Source organism: Staurois parvus, unplaced genomic scaffold, assembly GCF_062004578.1.
Source record: "Staurois parvus isolate SC_StPar_1 unplaced genomic scaffold, SC_StPar_1.0 ptg000282l, whole genome shotgun sequence".
NCBI lineage: Eukaryota > Metazoa > Chordata > Amphibia > Anura > Ranidae > Staurois > Staurois parvus.
This window is the reverse complement of record NW_028318078.1, coordinates 16,367,000-16,380,942: the sequence shown is the minus strand read 5'-3', so window position 1 is coordinate 16,380,942 and position 13,943 is coordinate 16,367,000. Positions and strand designations below refer to the sequence as shown.

The following is a 13,943-nucleotide window of genomic DNA, read 5'->3' as shown; positions in this document are numbered from 1 at the left end:
CAGTGCTCTGCTGGACACTGATAGAAGTCACAAGACTGTTCTAACTGCTTATGACAAAAAGGTATTTAGCAGTTTATATTTACTATAATAATTGCATTTCCATGTTCTGTGCACTGTGGGGGACCAGATAGAGTGAACGCAGGGTCCTGGGTTTAGTAACACTTTAACCACTTGCCAACCGCGCTATAGCCAAATGACAGTTACAGCGTGGCTGTCCAGTTCTGGGAGGGCATCATATGACGTCCTCCCAGAACACTCCCTCCCGCACACCCGGCGATCTCAGTGATCGCTGTGTCCAACTAACACATCTGATCACGTGATGAGGTAAAAGGTCAATCACGGAGGCCTTTTACCACGTGATCAGCCATGTCCAATGACACAGCAGATCACCGAGTAAATACAGTTGCTGGTTATTGGCTGCACTTTCCTCACGCTGTCACAGTGTGAGGAAAGTACTGCCGATAACCGCCAACTGTTATATAGCAGATCGGCACTGATGATCAGTGCCCAGCAGTGCCACCCATCCTTGCTACCCAGCAGTGCCACCCAGCAGTTTCTGTCAGTCAGTGCTGCCAGTCAGTGTCACCCATCAATGCCGTCTATCAGTACCCATCATTGCTGCATATCAGTGCAGCATCATCAGTGCCTCCTCATCAATGCCCACCAGTGCTGTCTCATCAGTTCCACCTCATCAGTGCAGCCTATCAGTGCCCATCACACCCCGGTCGCAATGGGTGCGACTTGGCATGCGATTTACATGCCATGCGACTTGCAAATCGTATGCCAAGTTGCACCCTATTGTTTGTAATTACAGTGGTCAAATTGGTGTGGTTCCGACTTGATCGGAGCAGCACCAATTTCTAAAGTAGTACATCTGTGTCAGATGTCTTGCAAATCGCACCTGAAATTGGTGGGTCCCATGACTTTGAAATCGTGTGACTTCACTGTAAGTCACAAAATTTCTAAGTTCGGCTTAATGTGACATCAGTGCTACCCATCAGTGCAGCCTCATCAACGCACATCAGTGAAGGAGAAAAATTACTTGTTTGCAAAATGTTATAATAGAAACAAAGAAAAAACGTTTTTTTCATATTTTTTGCTTCTAGTGTGAAAAATAAATCCCCCACCAACGATTAAATACCACCAAAAGAAAGCTCTATTTGTGTGAAAAAAAATGATAAATATTTCATATGGGTAAAACACTGCATGACCGTGCAATTGTCAAAGTGCGACAGCGCTGAAAACTGAAAATTGGCCTGGCTGGAAGGGGGTAAAAGTGCCCGGTAGGCAAGTGGTTAATTGAACAAGCTGAAGTTAGAGGCTGATTGGCTACCATGCACAGCTGCTCAGGATTTTGCACTCCAGTTTTAGTAAATCTCCCCCAACTGTATCATTTGTAATTTTTTGGCCATAGTTCTGCTCTAAACTGAACAGTCTGAAGATGGAAGGTGATTGGTTAAGAGTTAGGCTATGTCCGGCCAGTCTGAAAGCTTGTGTCATTGTTTGCATACAGTACAGCCCTGGCAATAGCATTTTGTATTTTCCTTCAAGAACAAGTGTGATCACCAATTCAAGCTGCAATTCGTCCCCTTTAATCAGTGTCTGGAAACACCTCTGCAATCAGGTGCAAATGCATTTAATAATCGTCACTTTCTTTGCACACGATCGAATAGTTGAAGTTTACACAGTAAACCAGGTTCCCATAAGTCACTAATCATAAGTTTGTTTAATGGGCTACTATGGAGACAGTCAGGCAATGCTGAAGCCAGCTACCGCAGTGTCGTCGCCAGGGAAACCAGCGTGCGAATCCCTTCAACGTCACCAGGAAGGCCCTTTCCTTGAACCTATCACATGCCCCGTGTGAGGCGGAGGGGCGTGGCGTACAGTTCGGTGGCTCCGCTTCCGGCTTTGCTTGCGGTTGCCAGGGGAGGCCTGGGCCGCGGCATAGCAACGAGAGCGGAGAGACGCCGTTGGAGTGAGAGATCGATGCGGTGTGCACGGGGCTCCGGTAAATGACTCGGGGGGCGGCTTGGTAGCAGTGGGAGAAGTGCTGTGTCTGGGGAGAAAGTACACAATGGCAATGAATAGACCGACAGAGAACAAAAAAAAGTCAGGAGACAGAGGAATGACTGGAATGTGAGAGGGTGACGAGGGAAGCCGTGGTGAGGGGACAGAGGCCGGGCCATTGGGTGCCCTGTAGGGTGTGTTGGGGTGATGACTTATCCATAGGAATGAAGACATCATTGTTATCAGTAAGGACTGTTGTGTGCCTTGTTGTGGCTTTGTCCTTAAAGAAGAACTTCACTCAAAAAGTGATGGAGCGCTGGTTTCCGCTCCCCCAGCCTGTAACCGAGTTGCAGGATTTTGGGGAGAAAGGTGGACTGAGTACCGTTTCTCATCTGTCCCCGATTCTACCTCCTCAGTCCTTACCTAGGTGAGAATGATGTCGCCTTGTCCCCCGCAAACACCTGAACACGTCGCATGACTCCGTAGGCTACAGGACCAGCCTCCCACGCCATGCAACCTGCGATCCTGTGCATGTGCATGGGGAACCAGCTGTGATCCATCACATCCCTAATCCAAGATGGTGGCACCAAGGATCCAGCAGCAGGGAGAATAATCGGCTGCAGGAAGACAGCGCTGGACTCCATGGACTGGTAAGTAACTGGTTTTAAAAGAGATTGTAAACGCTGAATTTTTTGTTTAGTGAATTAAAGTGGTTGGCGTAAAGTTTTTTACCTTACTGCATTCTATGTATGATGGTTAAAAAAAAAAAACCTGTGTGCTGCTCCCCCCACAGCTCCCCTAATACTCACCTGAGCCCCCTCTAGATCCAGCGATATGCATTGCAGCCTCAACTGTCCCATGTCTTTCTCTCTTCATTGGTTAAGTCACAGCAGCAGGAGTCTTTGGCACCCACTGCTGTCAATCACAGCCAGTGAGCTAATGAGGAGAAAGCGGGGGGCAAGGCTGCGCCATTGGCTCTATGTGTTTTATGTCATATGGATACATAGAGTGAGGCTTGGAAGCAGCTTGCTATTGGGAGCACTGGTCAAGGGGCAGGAGCTAGGAGCAGCGGCAGGGGACCTAAACAGAACAGGATTGGGGCTGCTCTGTGCAAGCATGTATGTTTTTAATTTTTTTTTTCCATAGCAAACAGAACCTTTAATATCACTTTAACAAAAATGTCATACTTACCTGATTTTACAGAGAGCAACCCCAATTCTCCTCTTCTTGGGTCCCCTGCTGGTGCTCCTGGCTCCTCTCCCCTGCCAAGTGCCCCCATAGCAAGCCGCTTGTTCTAGGGCACTCATGCAGGCTCACTCCCAAGCCCTGCTCTGTGTGTCCATTGACACACAGAGTGCGCCTCGACCCCACACCGATCCTCCTCTCTCTCCTCACTGGCTGTGATTGTCAGCAGTGGGAGCCAACGGCTCTCACTGCAGTCTCTGAGCCTATGAGGAGGGAGAAAGCCAAAAGAGTCTCTGCTCTTGGGCACAGCGCTAGATCGAGATGGGGCTCAGGTAAGTATTTGGGGGGGGCTGCACTTAGAAAGTTTTTTACTTTCATTCAGAGAATGCATGAAGGTAAAAAATCTCAGCCTCTAGAACCATTTTAAGGGTCCATTTACACTGTATTTCTGTTACCTTTCTATATACTATATTTCCTCATAGAAAAACACAGGTAACTGCAATGACACAGAAAACAATAGTTTTCTAGGTGTCATGTTCGCACCAGAACTCAGTGTTACACTGCATTCCAGAGCTGTGTGATATTCTGCAACATGTTTACATAATGTGGCACTGCTCTGTATGGTACTCCATAATACACACAGCAAGCGCATCACACTGTCATGAATGAAGTGTCACCTTGTACACTTCGAATAAAGTTCGGTCAAAAAAAGAAAAAAAGAACTGTATGATAAAACATGCATCATGCCGCCCTACTGCATGGCTCAGCAGCCCAAAACACTGTGCAGGCAGCAGCATTTTGGGCTGCAGTATAGTGTGAATGAGCCCTAAAAGTCACCAGCTACAGTATTTGCAGCTGCTGCCATTTAATTTTTAAAATACTGAGTGAAGTTCCTCTTTAAGAAGCTGAAGTAGTAAGATGTAGTTTAAGGTGTTGCTAAAATCAAGTTCCCAAAAAGTCCTTATGACAGCAGAGCAGTAAGTGCTTACTTGTGCTGCTGGACAAGTTAATTAGTTAGCAAATAAATTATCAGCTGAAGTCTTCTTTAGAAACCGAGACCTCCAGGAGTGTCGATCTCCTTTTCCTCCTGCTGACCCCGATCTTACTACAGGATACAGTAGTGACATAGAGGACATCGGGAAGAACCTCTATTTGCAGCAGGAGATCGCGGCTTCCAGACTTGCCTACTTCTGGAGGAGACATCAGCCAGGGATTCCTCATCAATAGATATGAGCTCATGCATGTTTGTACACGAGCCCAAACCCATTTGAGCTATCCTGGCAAGACCTATCAAAGATGATAGCCAATCAGAGATGGCAGAGGCATGCCGCACAGCTGCACATATACGTTCCCCTTAAATATGTGCAGCTGCGGGATAGGGAATGCTTGCACTGCCTATGATTGGTGGACAGCTTCTCTGCAGGATAGCTCAGGCGACTTTGGGCTTGTATCTGAACACACCTGAGCTCATCCCTACTCATAGACAGAGCATCATAGGTGGCAGGAGTAGTAAATGCTCACTTTCTTTGGAGGCTGGGCACTTTAATTGCTCATTTGCATGTGAGGTAGTGCTTGCAATTTCTCTGAAAAGCGATCTGCAGTAGATTGCTTTTCAAAATCATCTGACAAGTGGTGAGGAGGTGTTTTATTGCCTTCTCACCTTCTGCTTTAGCCCTCAAAACACCATACTGTATCTGCTTGTCTGAATTACATTAATCTGCGTTACCCCCGATGAATACAGTATGCCATTTAATTTTTGAGGTGGTATAGGTACAGCCCTGTGTGGCTGCATTGCTGTTTCTCAACCGCCTGCTACTTCCACCCATGTGAGCAAACCCTTAGAATTATCAGTCAGCAATGGAATTCTACAAGAGTTGTATATTACCAATCATTTGCATGGAAGGTCTGATTTAAAGCAGTATTAAACCCCAAATAACTTTGTATATTGCAGCTTACCAATTCTTAGATGTGATGGTTGCATTAGTTTCCTTTTTTTAGGCTTTCTTTCCTTTATTTTCACCTGGTGATCAGCCAGTGAGTTTGCTGTTTTTAAACAGAGCAAGCTGTCCTGCAGATGTAGTAGTTAGAGGTTTGCAACAAACCATTACCACTGGCATGGGTGCTTACAATGATCAGTCATTATTATTTATGTAAAACTTTTATCCCAAAAGGAAAAACTGCTGTAACTGATTATAAGGTGTGAGCTGGAGTTTGGCTTCAATTTGTTAGTGTATCTATATCTTCTAGTATATTTAACACTCCCCTCTCCCTAGATTGATAATGCCACTGTCCAAAGGTGTCTCTGTTGCTCCTTCATCCAGAGTGGAGGCACTCTAATATCGGAGGTGTGTTACTGGCCAGATCACAGGTGAATCCAACACAACAAACACTTTACTCCAGCGCTAGGAAAGGACTCAGTAGACCCAATAGGAATGTTCTGGAATTTTCTGGAATATGCACTGCTTGCTGCCCTCAACAGACCGGGGTGGTCCGAATACACTGGATACAAATGGAGAAACAGAAAAAGGGCGCACCGACCTAGTGCATTATCGTTTAAAATAATTTATTAAAGAAACAAAAATAGGTATCATACTCACAATGGACATAATAACACAGACACAGGCTCTGAGGAAGAGGTTGTGTCCTCGAAACGCGTTAGCCAGTTGGTCATCCAGGGTTCCATCGTATGGACTCAGATGTTGTTTGGATCATACACCTTGTTCAGTTTGACATGCCTGTGTTATTATGTCCATTGTGAGTATGATACCTATTTTTTGTTTCTTTAATAAATTATTTTAAATGATAATACACTAGGTCGGTGCGCCCTTTTTCTGATTCTCCATTTGTATCCAGATCACAGGTGAAAACAGAGAGAAGAACACCTAAAAAAATGGAAACCAATGCAGCTACCACATCTAATGATTAGTAAGCTACTATATATTAAATTTTTGCTTTTGGGTATAATACCACTTTAAAGTGTAAGAAAACCCCCCAAAATGTAATATATTGCAGCTTACCAATCCCTGGATGTGTTAGCTGCATTAGTTTTCTTTATTGCAGGGTGCTATTCCTTTATTTTCCCGTGGTGATCTGTTAGTAACATACCTTCCTGTATTGGGGTGGCTGCACTCACTCCTATCTATGGAGCAGCAACGTAGCCACCCTTGCATAGTGCCATTGTCAACCACTGAAAATGATAGTGCTGGATGTTAAACAGTTACAGTGACAGTTTTTGTTTTTTTCTTTTGGGATAAAGGTTTTACATAAATAAATAAAAGACTATTGTTGTAGGCACCCCTATTAATTATAAATGTATTGTCTCAATGTTCTAACTCCCACTTTTGCTGGACACCTTGGAAGTTGAAAAATTACAGACTTACTGGCCAGATCAACAGGAAATAAACTACAAAAACCACAGTATGTTACGAGGGGACAAAGACTGGCGTGTCAATGCTAGTGACAAACTCCATCATATATGTTTTTTTTTTTATTTTGCCCATAGATCAAATTTAATGCTAAATATTAATAAAGTAGAAGTAAACACTCCTATCCTATACAGTGACGGAAATAGTCATCTTAGCCTCTGTTTCATCTGCAGATACCATAGTGCTGCACATGTGATCAGTTATGACACCAGCCGTTTGAGGCCTTGACAGTTTTTTTGAGAACACAAGCAACTGTGACCGTTTTATTATTCGTTGCATGCTTTCAATGTAACTGTTTTTGGGAAACCGATAAATCAGAGTGTTTGGGTCCAATTTAAAATTATTCTAAACCCCTTTTTAAAAAAAAAAAAAATAACAAACATTTTATACTTACCTGTTCTGTGTAATGGTTTTGCACAGACCAGCCCTGATCCTCCTCTTTTAGGGTCCCCCAATGGCACTCCTGGTTCTTCCACCCCCCCCCCCCCTGCTGAGTACCCCGCTCCAGCAAGCCGCTTGCTAAAGGGGCTAATTTTGTGTGCTCACTTCCGAGCCAGTTTGCCTGCGTTTTGCTCCACCCCTTCTCCCTCATTGTAGGATTGACAGCAGCAAAACCCAATGGCTCCCGCTGCTAGCAGTCGGCCCTGTGATGAGGAAGAGAGCTGAGAGTGACGCTGCTCTCGTCCACAGCGTTGGATCGAGATCAGGCTCAGGTAAGTATAAGGATGGGGCGGGGGATTCTGAACACAGCAGATTTTTTGCCTTAATGCAGAGAATGCATTAAGGTAAAAAAAACCTTAAGGCTTTAGAGCCTCTTTAAGGGCTCATGCACACAGGCATATTTGCAGGTATATGCACGAACACCAGAACGTGTGCCTGTACCTGCGTCACATGGGAAACCTGTGTCATTCTGCCCCTACAAAATGCACTGTATATGGGCATACAATTGTAAACACTGGTACTTGGACATATTTTCCCAAATGCACATGTTCTGTTAATAGAAACAAAGATTTGCGTCTTCCCATGTCATTTTATACTGATACAGTCAAAAATTGTTTTCTTGTGTAGGGGAAATCAAAGCACATAAACTGTAGAAAAGATTGCTTGGGTTGGTTCATTTTGTATAGCAGCAAAGTTGGCCATGCAATTTTATTGTACAATCTCTGTTAGAATAAACCAGAACAATGTACAGCCCTGGCCAAATGATTTAAGACTGACACAAATATACATTTTCACAAAGTCTGCTGCCTCAGTTTTTATGATGGCAATTTGCATATACTCCAGAATGTTATCAAGAGTGATCAGATGAATTGCAATTATTTGCAAAGTCCCTCTTTGCCATGAAAATAAACTTAATCCAAAAAAAAAACAAAAACATTTCCACTGCATTTCAGCCCTGCCACAAAAGGACCAGCTGACATCATGTCAGTGTTTCTCTTGTTAACATATGTTGACAAGGACAAGGCTGGAGATCACTCTGTCATGCTGATTGAGTTAGCATAATAGACTGGAAGCTTTAAAAGGAGGGTGGTACTTGAAATCATCATTTTTCCTCTGTTAACCATGGTTACCTGCAAGGAAACACCTGCAGTCATCATTGCTTTGCACAGAAAGGGATTCACAGGCAAAGATATTGCTGCAACTAAGATTGCACCTAAATCAGCCATTTATTGGATCATCAAGAACTTCAAGAAGAGAGATTCAATTGCTGTGAAGAAGGCTTTAGGGCACCCAAGAAAGTCTAGCAAGTGCCAGGATCGTCTCCTAAATTTGATTCAGCTGTGGGATTGAGGCCCCACCAGTGCAGAGCTTGCTAAGGAATTGCAGCAGGCAGGTGTGAGTGCATCTGCATGCACAGTGAGGTGAAAACTTTTGGATGGCCTGGTGTCAAGAAGGGCAGCAAAGAAGCCGCTTCTCTCCAGGAAAAACACCAGGGACAGACTGATATTCTGCAAAAGGTACAGGGATTGGACTGCTGAGGACTGGGTCACTTCTCTGATGAATCCTCTTTCCGATTGTTTGGGGCATCCGTAAAAAAACGTGTCTGGAGAAGAAAAGGTGAGCACTACCATCAGTCCTATGGCATGCCAACAGTAAAGCATCGTGAGACCATTCATGTGTGGGGTTGCTTCTCAGCCAAGGGAGTGGGCTCACTCTCAATTTTGCCTAAATACACAGCCATGAATAAAGAATGGTACAAAAACATCCTCCGAGAACAACTTCTCCCAACAATCCAAGAACAGTTTGGTGACGAGCAATGCATTTTCCAGCATGTAGGAGCACCTTGTTATAAGGCAAAAGTGATAACTAAGTGACTTGGGGAACAAAACATTGAAATTTTGGGTCCATGGCCAGGAAACTCCACAGACCTTAATCCCATTGAGGATTTGTGGTCAATCAAGAGGCAGGTGAATAAAAACCCCCCACAAATTCTGACAAACTACAAGCAATGATTATTCAAACATGGGCTGCCATCAGTCAGGTTGTGGCCCGAAAGTTGTTTGACAGCATTCTAGGGTGAATTGCAGAGGTCTTGAAAAAGAAGGGTCAACACTGCAAATATTGACTCTTTGCATAAACTTAAGTAATTGTCAATAAAAAGCCTTTGATAGTTAAAATGCTTGTAATTATACTTCAGTTAATCATAGTAACATCTAACAAAAAGATCTAAACATTAATATTTGTGTCATTCTCAAAACGTTTAGCCAGGGCTGTAGTACAGTCCACCCCATTTGTATCCAGTCACGTAGGCTCTCTTGCTACATTGTTTTTGTTAGATCCAAAGAAGATTGTACATTCATATCGCAAAGTCTATGGCTAGCTCAAAACAGACTTTTAGTTAAAATAGACACTCCAGGATATAGTAGATGTGATTGGAATGTCACTGTCACAGTGTTGGTATTGTGTGGATAGAGAAATTTTGGCTGGTTCACCATTGTCCACTGCCTAAGTCCAAAACTAACATAAACCCAAGTATGTTCACTAGTTAGGCCTCATTTACATGGGCATACCTATACATACACCCGTGCAAAGGACTGTCTATATCTGCACAAGATGCACATGTGTTCCGTGCATTCGGGTGTAGGTAGTCCCATTCATGCCTATTGTGATGCAGCGTCTGCAGAAACAAAGCCAGTGGTTCCAATACGACAGTCGTGCAGGTGCTTGGCCCAGAGCGTACACTGTGTTCAGGAACACACACCAGCGTGACTGTCAGATTGAAACCAGGGGCTGTCTCTGTGGAGCTACTGCATTCCAGTAGACATGAATGGCACCACCTTTCCCCAAAATGCACAGAACACCTGTGCGTCTTATGTGGGCATGGACGGCCCTTTGCACAGGTGTGTGTATAGGTACGCCTGTGTGAATGAGGCCTTATAAACCTTTTTCATGTGTGAAAGATATGAACAGATGCAGTATATTGTTTGTATAGTTACACTCACCGGCCACTTTATTAGGTACACCTTGCTAGGGGTTGGACCCCTTTTTGCCTTCAGAACTGCCTCAGTTCTTCGTGGCATAGATGCAACAAGGTGTTGGAAGCATTCCTCAGAGATTTTTGTCCATTTTGACATGATCGCATCACGCAGTTGCTGCAGATTTGTTAGCTGCACATCCATGATGCGAATCTCCCAACTTCCACATACCAAAGGTGCTCTATTGGATCTGGTGACTATGGAGGCCATTGGAGTACCGTTAACTCATTGTCATGTTCAAGAAACCAGTTTGAGATGATTTAAGCTTTCTGAAATGGTGAATTATTCTGCTGGAAGTAGCAATCAGAAGATGGGAACTCTGTAGTCATAAAGGGATGGACATGGTTAGCAACAATACTCAGGTAGGCTGTGGTGTTTAAACAATACTCAGTTGGTACTAATGGACCCAAAATGTGCCAAGAAGATATCCCCCACACCATTACACCACCACCACCAGCTTGAACTGTTGATACAAGGCAGGATGGATCTATGTTTTTATGTTGTTTTACGCCAAATTCTGACCCTACCATCTGAATGTTGCAACTGAAATCGAGACTCAGACCAGGCAACGTTTTTCCAATCTTCTGTTGTCCAATTTTGGTGAGCCTGTGCGAATTGTAGCCTCCGTTTCCTATTCTTAGCAGACAGGAGTGGCACCTGGTGTGGTCTTCTGGTGTTGTAGCCCACCTGTTTCAAAGTTTGACGTGCTGTGCATTCAGAGATAGTATTCTGCATACCTTGGTTGTAGTGAGTGGCTATTTGAGTTACTGTTGCCTTTCTCATCTTGAACCAGTCTGCCCATTCTCTGACATCAACAAGGCATTTTCGTCCACACAACTGCCACTCACTGGATATTTTCTCTTTTTCGGACCATTCTCTGTAAACCCTAGAGATGGTTGTGCGTGAATACACCAGTAGATCAGCAGTTTTTGAAATACTCAGACCAGCCCGTCTAGCACCAACAACCATGCCACGTTCAAACTCACTTAAATCCCCTTTTTTCTCCATTCTGATGCTAGGTTTTAACTTTAGCAAGTCACCATCACCACGTCTAGATGCCTAAAAGCATTGAGTTACTGCCATGTGATTGGCTGTTTAGCAATTTGTGTTACTAAGCAATTGAACAAGTGTACCTAATAAAACAGCCGGTGAGTGTATATAGTATAAACCGATCAGCCATACCTTTATGATCACCCACCTAATTTTTATTAGGTCCCTCTTTTACTACCAAACAGCCCCCTAAGCCTCAAAATGTGCCCATTGTGCCTCAAAATGTATCCATTGTGATTGTTTTTTTTTTTTGTTTTTTTTGTTCTTGTTTTTTTGCACACTAAATGATCCAGGACGTCATCTTGAGTGTCAAATGAACAGATAATACAGATTTATTTTAGGCATTTATATAGTGCTGACAATTTACATTCACTTCAGATTTGTCAATAAGTGTGAATGACCAAGTCTGGTAAATGTGTTGTTAACACGACATTGATTTAAATGCCTAAATCACAGTGTTAAGAACTTTTGCAGTTTCCATCTTCCTAATAATATGGTACTTGTTTTGACAGTCACATATTGAATTTAATTAGCTACTCTAAAGTCCTGTCTTACCCTGGGTTCATACCTAAGCGTTTTCTGCAGCACACTACTGTCCATTTAACATGATTTCCTAAACGACACGTTCATATCTCCGCGTTTTCACTCTGTGCGTTTTTTGGTAAGGGTCAGGGACTTTTTTAAATACAAAAAATTGCCTTTTTGGTTCTATAGACTTCAATGGAAACGCTGCAGAGAAGCATGTAGTGCATTTTTTCTACGTTTTTATATCTTTTTGATGCGCTTTGCGTTCTAATCTGCCTAGCAGAAAGAACATTAATAAACCCTGCAAAATGCATAAAAAATGTGGTAAAAATGCGTCAAAACACATGCAAAAACGCAGAGCAGACTGCAAAAAGCACTGCAGAAATGGATCAAACACAAACTGCATAGGTGGCAACCTAGCCTAAAGCTGGATTCACGCTTGAGCGATTTGTAGCTTGAAGCTCAAAGCTCCAAAAATGCTCAAACTTAAAAAAATCAATTGTTCTCTATGGTGCCTGTTCGTGCCTCTATGGTTTCTTTTCACACCTGATCACACGAACAGGCACCATAGAGAACAATTGATTTTTTAAGTTTGAGCGTTTTTGGAGCTTCGAGCTTCAAGCTACAAATCAATCAAGTGTGAATACAGCCTTAGACTGCTGCCTATCTGCTCACTTGTTAAATGAATTGTTACTTGCTGTCACGTACCTGATGGGAGACTGAAATGACGAGGTCGGCCTCACTTGTGTCACTAGCCCTGACCCCACTGGAGTTGGAATAGAGGGAGTCTAGGACCCAGGTGAACAAGAGTGCCAGTAGTTGTTGTTTGCAGGTCTTGCAGATGATGACCTTGGAAGGCTGATGATCCCCTGATTTTGGCACAGTAGTAGTAGGCAGAGCAGGTTTTGTAGATTGCCAGGCGTGCACCAGAGCAAGGCAGGTAGTGAGGACAAGAGACAGGAGCAGTGTCATGGAATAGCCAGGGTCATCAACAGTCAGGCAGCACGGTACAGAATCAGAAGGAAAAGCCAAGGTCAGGAGCAGAGCTGAAGTCAGGAACAGTATCAATCAGGAGAGCAATCAGAGTCAGGTGAGGAACAAGCCGGGTCAGCAACAAAGGAATCACACAGGAACAAGCAGGACACGGGAACTGAAGACCAGTCAGCACTGAACATGAGCAGAGACACTCCTTAAATAGGCCATCTGGCGCCAATCTTTGCCGTGCATGTGTGTAATCGTGCATTTCTGCGCATGCGCACAACCGGCAATTCTCCTGCGGGAATTTCTTTGCGCATGCGCATTTCCGATCGCAATTCGTCTTGCTGGAAATCCCTTACACTTACATTGGAGGAATGGGTGGGGTGGGAGGCTAGGCCCTGGGTGCACAATTGGCAAAGTTGAATCTGTTGTAGGAAAGTGAAGTTAGGATCAAAGGACAAAAAAGGGACACTTTTCAAGTTAACAAAATTATTAGTTGGCATCTTGGAATCTATGCCTTTCTAAAAAGGACATTTATTTATTAGGGTTGCCCGCCTCACCACCTGCCCCCTCGACCCTATCCCCTCACAACTCCTACAACCTCCTTCCCCTTCCATCCTATGCTCCCTCACCCACATCTTTAATCTCTCCCTCTCCTCCGACACTTTCCCCTCCCCTCTGAAGCATGCACACATCACCCCCACACTTAAAAAGCCCTCCCTGTACCCCAATGACCCGAACAACCTCAGACCCATCTCCCTGCTCCCATTCACATCCAAACTCCTCGAGTGCCTAGTCTACACCCGCCTAAGCTCTCACCGCAACGACAACAACCTCCTCGATCCCCTACAGTCCGGCTTCCGTCCCCTACACTCCACCTAAACTGCCTTACTCAAACTCTCCAACGACCTGCTAACCGCCAAAGCTAATGGCCATTATTCAGTGCTCCTACTCCTTGACCTCTCCGCGGCCTTCGACACAGTCGACCACCCCCTCCTCCTAAAAAAAAAAACTACACTCCTTCGGCCTCAGAGATTCTGCTCTCTCCTGGCTCTCATCCTACCTGTCACAACACTCTTTCAGCGTTACCTATAATGCTACCACCTCCTCCTCACTCCCCCTCTCTGTTGGGGTCCCTCAAGGCTCTGTCCTCGGGCCCCTTCTCTTCTCCATCTACACCGTCTCCCTTGGCCAACTCATACACTCTCACGGCTTCAACTACCACCTATATGCCGATGACACACAAATCTATCTCTCAACCCCCCACCTCACCCCCTCAGTCTCCGCCCGAATCACA

The 13,943-nt window shown here is 44.4% G+C and overlaps 1 protein-coding gene across 1 annotated transcript in view; it reads left to right on the top strand.

The window, feature by feature from the left end:
- Window positions 1-1,867: 1,867 nt before the first annotated feature.
- The window catches only part of DNAL4 (dynein axonemal light chain 4), a 41,716-nt gene continuing 29,640 nt past the window's right edge, over window positions 1,868-13,943 (top strand). The window contains exon 1 of the mRNA XM_089681991.1: window positions 1,868-2,008. The gene's annotated coding sequence lies outside the window, so the exon portion shown is untranslated. The remainder of the gene's footprint in view (window positions 2,009-13,943) is intronic.